Below are 15688 nucleotides of genomic sequence, written 5' to 3' on the forward strand. Positions count from 1 at the left end.
TCTGCTGCTAATCTATTGGTTATAAAATATCACAGCCTTTTCTGATTGGCTGAGTTCAAATACAGAAAGTTTACCTGTTAGATTGAAATTCTGGAGCAGGCGTATTGTAAAATATGCAGGTTTAACTTGTTGTTAAAATGAAGTTAATGTAATGTTCACAAACAGTAGAGTTAATGAGTTTTTCCATTAACAAGAATTTCTTAAAATAATAATGTATGTATATCATTTGGAAAGTGACATGAAATGTTGTTAAAAAGTGATGCATACAAGTGTTTCAGAAGTCTGTCTAGGAATAGAACAACAACTGAAGGTTTGTGCTTTTCATTATTTCTAAATATTTCTTTAAATTTATTCTTCTTATGTCATCATTGTAGACCTTTTTTATGTGACATTTTAGGTAAAAGTATGGCAAATATAGAAGTTTAAAAGCAGCTGTCACACACATTTTCACTTAGTGCAGTTTGCAGCTTGATAAAGGAAGTCCTATGTGGAGATTTTAATAAGCTTGAATGTAGTATCGGAAGTTTATAATGCATGGCTAGGGAACTGAGGCTAAGGGAGTTATGTGCTGTGCATGATGAGAACTCAATGCTCATTAATGCTGTTAATGTTTATAAATAAATTAATTATACCAATAGCATTGTTTTTTAGGTTTCACTGTGCATTTTCATACCAATAGAATTACACATCATTCTAATTATAGCAATAATAAATTTGTACTAATCATACCTACAAATTTTGTTATGCTATGCTTTGTGATGTATTAACTTCATTTTAAGTTATTATTTAAAGACCATTTTACTAAATATTTAAAACAATACTTGAATTATTTTCTATATACATTTTCATTATGTGCTTTAACTGTAGCTGACCAGTTGATGAAAGATACTGCAGAGTTTGGCAGGGAAATAACTCAAGACAGCAAAGCGGCTCTTTTGGCGCATTTACTAAGAGGACTAACATGGCCACAAATTCATGGTAAATATTGCTATGCCCCGGGCTCATATAAGTAATTTAGTGTTAACCACTTGAAAGTATTTTGTCTTTTTGGTATCCAATATTTTGGTTTAGTTTCAATTACAGGTTATTTTTATATGAATTAGCAAATTAGCATAACTTTCATATAGCAATATCTGAATATAAAATTCCTATATTCATGTATGTTTGAGTTTCCAGATACATGCTAGTGTACCCCGTTTTGGGGCATTTAACAATATAAATTTCAAAATAAAAGAGAGTCATATAAAAATATAAGTTAAATCACCAATTTATTCACTTGAAAGTCTCAGTTTTCCTGTGTGGTTGCCTGTTTGCAAGTAGATTAAAGCCCGCTTGCAAACTTTAAGAGAATAAATTTCAGTAAATGGAAAAGAAATAATTGCTAACTACTTAGGATCGTAAATGTTCGCTCAAATACAAAAAAGCCACATACCGAATTGAGCAGTGATATGAAATATCTAAAATAGATTAAAATATGAATGAACATTGAAGTATAGATATTCAATCATATGATTGCTGCACATTTACTTTTACAGATGAATGTAAAAAACTTATGACTTTCTTGTAATATTGTTTGCTTTGTTTTTCTTTCAGAGATCATGCAGGAGCCGTACAGTATAACAGCAGTACAAGTTCTATAAAAGATCCACGACCTACTGAAGCCCTGCTAATTAACAAAAAAGTTTTTAAAAACTGTAATTTTATCCCACCTGGGTACTTATAATTTACTAAGCTGCCTACACAAGTTTTAGACTTGCAATTATATTTGTAACTGTCACTTGGAAAGTAATACATGTACATGCATTATGCAAAGTATTTTAATGAAATTGAGCACCTAAATTGCATTAAAGTGAAAGTACAATGTAGCTGAGAAAAATAGTATCCTTGTGCTCATGGGCAGCTACATATATTGTGACAAACATGAAATAGCTAAAAAACTTAAATTTTTCATTTTGTTTCTTGTATATCGTTTGTACAGGGTTCATGAATTGTTACTGTATATTACTTGACTTGCTTGTATTTTGTTACTTTGAATACATGTTGTGAAGGTTGCATTATACTTTTTAACTTTTAAAGTAGCGCCTGTTCTGTTATGTAAGGGCCTGATTTATGATAATGGACATAGAGGCTTTGTAAGCATGTATTAAACAACACTTGTTTGATCTGAATAATTTGTTAAATAAATGTAACACAATTTGTAATCTGATGTTATATTTTGATGAATTGTGAACAAAATAATACATCGAAGAAACTAAGGCATTATGTTGATTTTTTGTTTTGTTTTAATCTAACCTTAAATTATGATTTATTTAAGCTGTGAGTATTGTATTCATTTAATACATGAATATTGTTTTTAGACCAGAAATTTCTTTTTCTATTCAGTGACCATGGTAAACGCTGGACAATTTTCCATGTTATACCAGGCATCCATGGAATATTAAACAAGGAAAAACCCTGGAACATTTTCCAGGGTTTTCCAGCCAGCATGGAAAAAATACCGTCCGAATACTCCATGTAATCTGGAAAACCCTGGAAAAAAATCCATGGTTTTCCATGGTTTTCCAGATTACATGGAGTATTCGGACGGTATTTATTCCATGCTGGCTGGAAAACCCTGGAAATTGTTCCATGGTAATTATTCCAGGGAGCCTGGAAAACCATGGAAACTATTCCAGGCTATTTCCACATACCATGGACAATTTTCCACCCTTTTTTTTTAAATATTGACGCTGGAAAAGGCTGGAAACTTAGTCCGAATACTCCAGCCTCAAATTTTCTATGGATTTCCATGGAAAACCCTGGACAAAGTACACCCGGGCCTGCACTACCCGGGTGTACTTTGTCCAGGGTTTTCCATGGAAATCCATGGAAAATATGAGGCTGGAGTATTCGGACTAAGTTTCCAGCCTTTTCCAGCGTCAATATTTTTAAAAAAGGGTGGAAAATTGTCCATGGTATGTGGAAATAGCCTGGAATAGTTTCCATGGTTTTCCAGGCTCCCTGGAATAATTACCATGGAACAATTTCCAGGGTTTTCCAGCCAGCATGGAATAAATACCGTCCGAATACTCCATGTAATCTGGAAAACCATGGAAAACCATGGATTTATTTCCAGGGTTTTCCAGATTACATGGAGTATTCGGATGGTATTTTTTCCATGCTGGCTGGAAAACCCTGGAAAATGTTCCAGGGTTTTTCTATGTTCAATATTCCATGGATGCCTGGTATAACATGGAAAATTGTCCAGCGTTTACCATGGTCACTGAATAGAAAAAGAAATTTCTGGTCTAAAAACAATATTCATGTATTAAATGAATACAATACTCACAGCTTAAGTAAATCATAATTTAAGGTTAGATTAAAACAAAACAAAAAATCAACATAATGCCTTAGTTTCTTCGATGTATTATTTTGTTCACAATTCATCAAAATATAACATCAGATTACAAATTGTGTTACATTTATTTAACAAATTATACAGATCAAACAAGTGTTGTTTAATACATGCTAACAAAGCCTCTAGGTCCATAATCATAAATCAGGCCCTTACATAACAGAACAAGCGCTCCTTTAAAAGTTAAAAAGTATAATGCAACCTTCACAACATGTATTCAAAGTAACAAAATACAAGCAAGTCAGGTAATATACAGTAACAATTCACGAACCCTGTACAAACGATATACAAGAAACAAAATGAAAAATTTAAGTTATTTATAGCTGCTTCATGTATGTCACAATATATGTAGCTGAACATGAGCACAAGGATAATATTTGTATGTCCCCCACTATAGTAGTGGGGGACATATTGTTTTTGCCCTGTCTGTTGGTTAGTCTGTTGGTTGGTTGGTCTGTTGGTTGGTTGGTTGGTTTGCACCAACTTTAACATTTTGCAATAACTTTTGCTATATTGAAGATAGCAACTTGATATTTGGCATGCATGTGTATCTCATGGAGCTGCACATTTTGAGTGGTGAAAGGTCAAGGTCATCCTTCAAGGTCAGAGGTCAAATATATGTGGCCAAAATCGCTCATTTTATGAATACTTTTGCAATATTGAAGATAGCAACTTGATATTTGGCATGCATGTGTATCTCATGGAGCTGCACATTTTGAGTGGTGAAAGGTCAAGGTCATACTTCAAGGTCAGAGGTCAAATATATGTGACCCAAATCGCTTATTTTATGAATACTTTTGCAATATTAAAGATAGCAACTTGATATTTGGCATGCATGTGTAACTTATAGAGCTGCACATTTTGAGTGGTGAAAGGTCAAGGTCATCCTTCAAGGTCAGAGGTCAAATATATGTGGCCCAAATCGCTTATTTTATGAAAACTTTTGCAATATTGAAGATAGCAACTTGATATTTGGCATGCATGTGTAACTTATGGAGCTGCACATTTTGAGTGGTGAAAGGTCAAGGTCAAGGTCATCCTTCCAAGTCAAATATATGGGTCAAAATTGCTCATGTAATGCAAGTTCTGCAATATTGAAGCTAGCAATTTTATATTTGACATGCATGTGTATCTCATTGAGCTGCACATTTTGAGTGGTGAAGGGTCAAGGTCAAGGTCATCCTTCAAGGTCAAACGTCATATAGGGGGACATTGTGTTTCACAAACACATCTTGTTCTCAGCTACTTTCACTTTAATGCAATTTAGGTGCTTAATTTCATTAAAATACTTTTATATAATTTTATTGTTCAAAGAAATTCAGAACATAATAGATGTACATGTATTACTTTCCAAGTGACAATTTAAAATATAATTGCAAATCTAAAACTTGTGTAGGCAGCTTAGTAAATTATAAGTACCCAGGTGGGATAAAATTACAGTTTTTAAAAACTTTTTTGTTAATTAGCTGGGCTTCAGTAGGTCGTGGATCTTTTATAGAACTTGTACTGCTGTTATACTGTAGGGCTCCTGCATGATCTCTGAAAGAAAAACAAAGCAAACAATATTACAAGAAAGTCATAAGTTTTTTACATTCATCTGTAAAAGTAAATGTGCAGCAATCATATGATTGAATATCTATACTTTAATGCTCATTCATATTTTTATCTATTTTAGATATTTCATATCACTGCTCAATTCTGTACATCTGGCTTTTTTGTATTCGAGCGAACATTTACGATCCTAAGTAGTTTGCAAGCGGGCTTTAATCTACTTGCAAACAGGAAAACTGAGACTTTAAAGTGAATAAATTGGTGATTTAACTTATATTTTTATAATGACTCTCTTTTATTTTGAAATTTATATTGTTGTTTTCTTAAATGCCCCTAAACAGGGTACACTAGCATGTTTCTGGAAACTCAAACATATATAGGAATTTTATATTCAGATATTGCTATATGAAAGTTATGCTAATTTTCTAATTCATATAAAAATAACCTGTAATTGAAACTAGACCAAAATATTGGATACCAAAAAGACAAAATTCTTTCAGGTGGTTAACACTAAATTACTTATATGAGCCCGGGGCATAACAATATTTACAATGAATTTGTGGCCATGTTAGTCCTCTTGGTAAATGCGCCAAAAGAGCCGCTTTGCTGTCTTGGGTTATTTCCCTGCCAAACTCTGCAGTATCTTCCATCAACTGGTCTGAGCTACAGTTAAAGCACATAATGAAAATGTATATAGAAAAGAATTCAAGTATTGTTTTAAATATTTAGTAAAATGGTCTTTTAATAATAACTTACAATGAAGTTAATACATCACAAAGCATAGCATAACAAAATTTGTTGGTATGATTAGTACAAATTTATTATTGCTATAATTAGAAAGATGTGTAATTCTATTGGTATAAAAATGCACAGTGAAACCTAAAAAACAATGCTATTGGTTTAATTTATTTATTTATAAACATTAACAGCATTAATGAGCATTGAGTTCTTATCATGCACAGCACATAACTCCCTTAGCCTCCGTTCCCTAGCCATGCATTATAAACTTCCGATACTACATTCAAGCTTATTAATATCTCCACATAGGACTTCCTTTATCAAGCTGCAAACTGCACTTAGTGAAAATGTGTGTGACAGCTGCTTTTAAACTTCTATATTTGCCATACTTTTACTTAAAATGTCACATAAAAAAGGTCTACAATGATGACATAAGAAGAATAAATTTAAAGGAATATTTAAAAATAATGAAAAGCACAAACCTTCAATTGTTGTTCTATTCCTAGACAGACTTCTGAAACACTTGTATGCATCACTTTTTAACAACATTTCATGTCACTTTCCAAATGATATCCATACATTATTATTTTAAGAAATTCTTGTTAATGGAAAAACTCATTAACTCTACTGTTTGTGAAATTACATTAACTTCATTTTAACAACAAGTTTAACCTGCATTTTTTCTTCAATACGCCTTCTCCAGAATTTCAATCTAACAGGTAAACTTTCTGTATTTGAACTCAGCCAATCAGAAAAGGCTGTGATATTTTATAACCAATAGATTAGCCACAGACACATCTGACTCACACACAGGCTTTTCAGATAGTTTGTTAATTGCAAACCTGGACTGTAGTTAAATATTGAGTGTGTATACACCTTGAACAGGGTTAAGGAATTTAAACTTGTAGACATTGCTTTGAAAGTTACTACTATTACTTCTACTACTAGTACTACTACTACTACTACTACTTCTGCAAAACTACTACTACTATTACAACAGCCACAACAACAACAACAACTACCTACTACTACTACTACTACTACTACTACTGCTACTACTACTACTACTGCTACTGCTACTTCTACTTCTACTACTACTACTACTACTACTACTACATCTACTACTACTACTACTACTACTACTACTGCTGCTACTACTGCTACTACTGCTACTACTACTACTACTACTACTACTACTACTTCAACTACTACTACTGCTTCAACTACTACTACTACTGCTACTGCTGCTGCTACTGCTGCTGCTGCTACTACTCCTGCTGCTGCTGCAGCTACTACTACTACTGCTACTGCTGCTGCTGCTACTATTACAACTCCTGCTGCAGCGACTACTACTACTACTGCTGCTGCTGCTGCTGCTGTTACTACTACTACTACTTCTACCACTACTACTGCTGCTACTTCTACTTCTACTACTACTACTACTACTACTACTACTACTACTACTACTACTACTACTACTACTACTACTACTACTACTAGTACTTCAACTACTACTGCTACTACTACTGCTACTACTACTGATGCTGCTGATGCTGCTACCGCTACTACTGCTGCTGCTGCTACTTCTACTACTACTACTGCTGCTGCTGCTAATGCTACTTCCTTAACTACTACTACTACTGCTGCTACTAGTATTGTTATTATTATTTATACTACTATTGCTACCATTACTGCTACTATTCCTGTAAATGCTAAAACAACAACACAATAGTAACTGCTACTGTCACTTAAATTTGCACCAATAGTATAATTATCAGTAGTTTAACTGCTTGTACAACTTATACAACAACCACTTTTACTTCTATTCCTACAACATATTCTACTGCCAGCACCAGCATTACTACTTCTACTACTACTACTACTACTACTACTATAACTACTACTATTTCTGCCCAAACTATGCACATTGTTTTATGTTTTATTCATATGTTGTGTAAATTGTTGAACTCTGATTTACTTTGAATAAAATGTGTTGCATTTTTATAAGTTATTTTCTCCTCTTATAAAGTCTAAGTTTTTTCCAGGGTTAGCTGAAAATGTTAGAGTCTTTTCCATGCTTAAAAAATTCTATGTTCCACTTTCCATGCTATCTGGAAATATTTTCCAGGGTTATCCAGCCTAAATCCAGCGTTTTCCATTCCTTTTCCATGCTTTTCCATCCAAGGCTGGAAAATGCTTGGAAAAAAAGTCCACGTTTCATGGACATTTCTAGAACAAAACCCTGGAAAACCCTGGAAACTGTTTCAAATTCCAGGGATTACCATGGAATTCCATGTTATACCATGGATTTCCAGCCTAAGTTCCATGATTACCCTGGACAATGTACACCCGGGTACTCTTAGGCCACGACTTTTATATTTCTTGGTTTACAAAACAGCCGACCCTAATTTTTGGAAAATGGGAAAAAAAATAAAATCGGAAAATCGTCTTTTTTATATATATTTTATTCCCGATCGCACTGAAAAACGAGCGAAACGAGAAAAAAAAACGATCCGGTTTGAGTACGGTTGCGAATAAAATCAAGTAAGTACAATCAACGATTGGTTCACATATATTACAGAGATCGGGATATTTTTCAATGTGACACAGTATGTACCAGTCCTTTTATGGGCACTTCTCAAAATTTATTTAATTACAGACAATAGGAAAATCAGCGTCAGTAAAATGTCGACCGCATCAAAATTTATTTCCGAGTCTGTGACGCAACTATATTGTTTAACATGTTTATTATATTAAACATACCCGATATTATAGTAGATAAAAAAGTATTACCTTGCAATTTGATAATTAGTATAAATAATCCAATAAAACACTGCCATTATTTACGATATATGTGTTTAGGAATTTTGTAAACACGTCCGCCATAGTTTATAGGAACTGTACAGAAAGTTTGGAAATCGGAACAAATCGGTATATCTCGGAAAATCATTGATAAATGTATTTGTCGTTTTAATGCTTAGGGCCGAGTAATTTCGGCAAATCGGAACTCAACTTGCGTATTAAAAATACTAGCTCAATTTACCGTTAAACTCCGCCTCCGTTCTCTGCAAAAGATTCGAAGGCGGAGCTATGCACGTGCTATTATTAAATTGGAGGATTGCAATTGAGAAACAAACGCACGATTGGTTCGGCATGTTGATTGCTAGACAAAGGAAGCCAATTTTGTCGGCGCGAAATTTGTCGCTTTATTGCTTCAGACAGCAAGCGGCTTTCCTTTGATGACGTCAAACTGTCAATTCACACAGACTGCACATTTTCAGAAGACTTTAACTGGCTCCTTGTTTACAATTCCAGTAAAAACACTTGCTAACATTAAACTTTGGATTAAATTATCAAAATAAAGCAAAAGCCAAGTTGACAAATATGATTGTATTAATTCGCGTCAGTTTAAAAAAGACGTGTTGCGTTGTAAATCAACGAGTTTTCACGACAACAACAACTTTAACAAACATTACCGCGACGACGCGGGGATCGATCTACCTCGATTTTTTTTCATGGACGATGTCATAAGTCCAATAAGAGCAAACACAAACTTTGTGTATGAGTAGTTTATCTTATATAAGATTTATGCAACGGGCATCGCATTGCGTAATGGTGCGCATCGAATTACGGAAATGAAGCGCAGTTTTTCGTTTTAATGGGAAAAGAACGCATGTCATTTAATGGAGTGTTTAAAATTGCCTGATGTTACAAAAGGTGCTTTTAGGTGACTCATTTCATTTGAAGATATAGATGTGTTTCATTGCATAATTAGATTTTTGATCTCTGTGTTAAGGTTATAAAAGATATGATGTCTTTGTTCTGATGTTATTAGTATTAACTTATTTTTCCAATGATGTTTTTTTTTTTTTTTTTCGACCGCCCGATGGACCATTTTCAAAATAATTTTTGTAAACCAATAAAAAAAAAAGTCGTGGCCTTAATAACAATTCATAGGGCCCTTAAATCAATCACCTGCACTACACTTTATAAAAATCCATAGGGCTCTTAAACAAATCACCTGCACTACACTTTATAACAATCCATAGTGTCCTTAAACCAATCACCTGCACTATCCTCTTTAACAATTCATAGGGCTCTTAAACAAATCACCTGCACTATCCTTTATAACAATTCATAGGGCTCTTAAACAAATCACCTGCACTATCCTTTATAACAATTCATAGGGCTCTTAAACAAATCACCTGCACTATACTCTTTATAACAATCCATAGCTAGGGTCCTTAAACCAGCCAGTCACTTTTTTCTAGTTAATCTAGGTTGTCATAAGTATTTTCTTAACGGCTTTAATTTCTTATTGCAGCTTGATAGAGATTTCTTACATATTGAAAAAAAAATCTAGAGAAAAATTCTAGTTTAGTAAATTTAGTCTTTTGTAAAAGGCTTGTGAGTGATTGCCTAAGCAGTGTTACTGGTCTTACAGTGATTATAGCGCTCATTATTTGTGTTGAATGTACTTTCATTTAAAAGTTAAAACAATACAATCAGAAATCAAACATGAGATCTACTTTGGACAAAGAACCACTGTTTAATGTAAATCTATTCTATAATTACTCCAAGCTAAAAGGCCTCCCGTACCTGAGCATTATATACTAAAATTAAGTTTTGTACTGTTTGAATTGAAACCCACCTTCACACTTCTTGTTTTTCTGATGCATGGTTATTAAGGACACAGGCTAATGTCATCACAGGAAATATTAAACTCCCATGAATACGAAGTTCAGGAAATTTCCGAGTTATACAGTATTTCTGTGAATACAAATAAATAGTTCAGAAAAGACACAATTTCAAATTAATTTAATAAGTCATTTCCAAAAATTTGAAAGAAAGTGTAGTCGTAAAATTTCATTGTATTTGATACTTTTCACCAAAAATTCCGGGAAAAAATGTTTTTGTTAAAATACAATAAATTGAAATTGCAAACTTGACAATACTTAATCCTCATTAAAATTGTGACATTATAGTTCATTGATTTCTAAACACGTTTATGTGCCAAAGTATTTCAGAAATACCTGTGATTATTGAAGGCGCACTTTGTGCAGCACAGCTGACTGTGGTCATCACATAACATTTCAATTTTGTCGTCCTTGTTTGCTTCACACTTTAATAGAAATTCCTCCACCTGTTTGGAAACTGGCCATTTGTTCATTTCATGCCTTCCATACGCTGAATGTTTTTTAAACCACTTATCATGCAACAGAATACATGTCCAACAATAAAGTTTCAAACATGTTTTGCAGTAAAAATCTGCATTTGCTTGCTCTTTGCATGACGAACAAATAAAATCCTCGACCTCATCAGAGCCTTTGGCTAGAGAAGACATAGACAAGTCTGCCATTTTGATAATTGACTTTTTAAGCAAACAAAACATAAAAACTTAAGTTAAGCAAAATTCTTAATTTCACAGTCTGTGAATACGAATAACTAGTCCAGAAAAGACACAATTTAAACCTCTGTGTATTACAAAGTCAAGCAATCATAAAATATCTAGTGAACAAAAATGCAGTTAAACCTCAAATGAGCGTTCAAGTATTTTGAACTGAATAGACACCAAATAAATCGTCAAATGACATTCAATTGTAAGCAGTAAACAGTGTAACTATGTAAAATGTAATTGGACTATGGGTCACGTGGGTACTGAATATATTATATTTTTAATTGTGGCAAAGAAGATACCTAATTGAAAATTAGATCCTGTTTAACAGATTGATGGGTAAGACTAAATGCAGTGAGTTTGAATGCATATTGATAAATGGACAGAAATCTAACAATGTATAAGGCATGTGGTATGAAAAGGACAACATGACAAATATTGTTCAATATTTCCTAACATGAACACGTTCTCTGATTACATCATAATTATTATTCAATATTTTCTTACATTAATGTGTTCTCTGATTACATCACACATATTGTTCAATATATCCTAACATGAACACTCGTTCTCTAGATAGTGCAAACCAATATTATGATACCAGATCAAGCGACCTTCACCTTACACCTTATAAGTTTACTACTTTCAACCAAAGAAATCACTAAACCTTGTGACATTGACCTTGGCATGTTGCCCTAAACATAAACAGGTGCCTTAAGTTTTTCACAAATAACCATCATACCAATTTGCAAGATTGTATACCAATGCATTCACTAGATATCAAGCAGGAAAATAGTCTACATAACGACCAACCGATAAACCCACGGTTGCCATATGCACAGCAATATACAAGCCGATTCTTGGGGAAATTTAAGGGAAATTTAAAATGATTGTTCATTGTCGGCCTCTGATACTACTTAAATGTTACGCCTGATACTCCTGAGTATACTTAAATGTACCCCAGGTACGAAACATATACAGAAACCTACCCTGAAGTTATAACGCTTAATTGGTCTTATCGGCATTTTTTTCAAATTAATTATGTTCATTTTTATGTCAATATTGTGTAAAATGGCCTATATATTATCGAAACTCCTGCTCAAAAAGCATCTTGAGGAACTGTTTTTTCAAAGACAATTGTGTTTCGTATTCCGTTATACGACATTGGATTTTAGGCAGAAATAAAACTCAGATACAGTCTAAATTGACCAGGTACGTGTTAGTATAGATTCCGTACCAGGGGTATTTAAAATATTCTTAAGAGTACCAAGAGAACATGTTATAAGTAGTACCCAAGCCGACAATGACCAATCAAGCAAAACTTAACTACATATATAGGAACTTAACAAACTTGATTTTAAAAGTGTTGTAAGTATTATTTTATTTAAAGTAATTCAAGAATGCCAATATCAAAACTACTATTTCACACAAGTCTGACAGGCAAATTGCACAAAAAGTAATAAAAAATTTTTTTTGATAAGTTTCCAATGCTTATTGGAATTGTTTAAATAAACCATTGGCTAAATTGCTTAAATATTGTATTGAACATTCTTCAGCTTAAAGGATACATAATGAAAACTAATGTTTGTGGATATTTTAACATGTCTATTTCACACAAAGGACTCTTCTTTAGTTGAGTATCTCATTTGCTGATCTATTCAAAATATTGTGAGGAATATTGATTAGTTTTAAAACATAATAGAAACTTGTTGGACCAAAGAACATATTTTTTTCTCAATAAAGCTGTTTGAAATATTTCTGAACTAAAGGATTACAGTAGCTTAAAGGGGTATAAACAACGATATTATCAACTTACCATCAACATTATTTATGAAATACATATTCTCGCTTTTCAAGCAGATATTTATAAAAGAACATTGTTATATTTATGAATATTTTTAGACCAAGAGGGCATTCTGCCTTTGATCGCTCACCTCTGTTATGGGCATGGCCAATTTTTACCCCAGGGGCATGTGTTGAACAGTTTTTTCTCAAGGACCAAAATCTGAGGTCATATAACACATCAAATGTGTATGTTAAGTTGATGTACAATATAAAATATTTAAGTCTCAACAACTACAGAGAAGGTAGATTTTGACTGCATAGAAGGATTTAATCAAACTTAGTACAGGACCACTATATGATGTTACATGCCAAATATTACACTTCTGACTTGGCCTGTAGATACGATCTTAAAAATATTTTAACTATGCAGGTATATATCAATTATGTGACAGTGGAGCATTTCCACTTAGAAACCCAGGGGAAACGAGAGCGCCGATGGCGTTAAAAGCATAGGTGCAAGATACAGGGAAGAATGGCGTCACGTGGTATAATGTAGTTCGATATCGCCATCCGCGAATTTCTCAAATCAATATTTTCAAACAATTACCGACTATTTAAATAGATAATCTTTCCATTTACATCAGTGTTTGAAACGCTTATGAAAAATAATTACCCAAGCCTTTCAAAATTTAAGCACGGACAGATCTGTATCGAACTATTCTTTTCACAAATGAAAATAGACGCTACCCTATTCGTCTGCGTCAAGAATTTGTCGTAAAACTTGTGGTAAGCGTTAGATGCAGACGTGCACAACAGATTGAGTTCTGAATACAGATTTCTGAATGCAGATTTTTATAGAAACTCCTCACAGAAGTTACTTCCCTTGCTTCACCCGGTCAGTAACTTCTAGTATAAGGGAGGCCACTGCGTAGGAGATTGAGATTTATAGTGCAGATAGAATTGTTTTACGAACGAAATTTGTTTTAGGTTATAAGAAGATTTTTTAACATAAAACGATCTTAGAAAAATTCACTAAAAACGGTGTCAGCAATATTCTTGGAAGAAAACGTTAGAAAAACGTTTCCAAATAAAAATTGTAAGAATGACCATATACTAAATTAAATAGATATTTCGTCTGATTTTTGATCAGGTAAGGCTTCATAAAGGGCAACCGATCGATGTGGATTTTCGAAATGTGGTATATACCATAAGCATAGGTGGGTAAACGCACCTATGCTAAAAACTAGAACAGTCTTTTCAGTGGAACACATTTTGATTTCACATACAAAATATCAAAGCTGTATGCATTGTGGATTATCAGAAGAAGTTATTATGCTAAATAAATCCATGCAAAAAATGTGATTCTTGGGGCATGGCCATTTTTTTCCAAAGGGCTCCATTTAAACATCTTTTTACAGGATCTATCAGATGTGACATACCAACTATTTGGTCTGAGGTCTGAGTTTGGCAGGGAAATAACCCAAGACAGCAAAGCGGCTCTTTTGGCGCATTTACCAAGAGGACTAACATGGCCACAAATTCATGGTAAATATTGTTATGCCCCGGGCTCATATAAGTAATTTAGTGTTAACCACCTGAAAGTATTTCATCTTTTTGGTATCCAATATTTTGGTCTAGTTTCAATTACAGGTTATTTTTATATGAATTAGCAAATTAGCATATCTTTCATATAGCAATATCTGAATATAAAATTCCTATATATGTTTGAGTTCCAGATACATGCTAGTGTACCCCGTTTTGGGGCATTTAAGAAAACAACAATAGAAATTTCAAAATAAAAGAGAGTCATATAAAACAGAGACCTATACAAACAAAGGGATGAGACACTCACTGAACCGAAGAACAAGCTATCCCGTTGTTACGCAAAAGGGAACGAGACTTGCGACCCAACGAGACTTCGCGCTTCGAGGCAAATTTTAACAGCCGCCATTTTGACAAAGCGAGACCGTGAAAAAGCAATCGAGAAATAATAAGAGTACAAATTAACCAAGTGTTGCCAACACAGAAGTATTCATTGCAAAGGTTTGTTGAGTTTGATACATCTTATTGTTTCATTTGTTTTCGACTATGCTTTGTATTTACTTATAAAACAACGGTGGGTATTTTCACCTAATCATGCGTATCATTGTTTACACTTCCATAATCCGAGAAACGTGTGTCGTGGCTTTTTTCAAAAGGCTTGGTCAAATAAAGCTCTATACTATTGATTTTGGTATTCTTACAAACGTTACATTTCAACGCATTGTGTGATGCTAATTTTATTTGTATTGTTAGCAAATTCATGATTTTAAATGAGCACAAAGGCAATACAATTTAAGTCATTTTTTAATTTTTACCACTATCAGTTTCATCAACATATGTCGTGGCTCTTTTTGAAAGGCTCAGTCAATACTAGCCCTATATTAATCTTATGGGTATCTTTACAAACATTACATTTCAACGCATTGAGTGATGCTAATTTTATTTGTATTATTTGCAAATTCATGATTCTGAATGAGCACAAAGGCAATACAATTTTAGTCATTTTTTATATTTTACCACTTTCAGTTTCATCAACATATGCCGTGGCTATTTTTGAAAGGCTCAGTCAATACTAGCCCTATATTAATCTTATGGGTATCTTTACAAACATTACATTTCAACGCATTGTGTGATGCTAATTTTATTTGTATTATTTGCAAAGGCATAATTTTGTATTAGCTCCAAGATGATACAATTTCAGTTATTTTTTAATTTTTTTAGTTAAACGTGTTATCAACATATGTTGAGGCTTTTTTCAATAGACTCCGTCAATAGTAGCACTA

General features: G+C 33.3%; 1 long non-coding RNA gene across 1 annotated transcript; it reads left to right on the forward strand.

The window, feature by feature from the left end:
• Positions 1 to 780: 780 nt before the first annotated feature.
• On the forward strand, positions 781 to 2255 carry LOC127848110 (uncharacterized). Its single transcript, XR_008034362.1, has 2 exons — positions 781 to 978; positions 1594 to 2255. It is a non-coding gene; the product is annotated as an uncharacterized LOC127848110 (long non-coding RNA).
• Positions 2256 to 15688: the final 13433 nt, after the last annotated feature.

This window comes from Dreissena polymorpha, chromosome 10 (genome assembly GCF_020536995.1).
Source record: "Dreissena polymorpha isolate Duluth1 chromosome 10, UMN_Dpol_1.0, whole genome shotgun sequence".
Lineage (NCBI taxonomy): Eukaryota > Metazoa > Mollusca > Bivalvia > Myida > Dreissenidae > Dreissena > Dreissena polymorpha.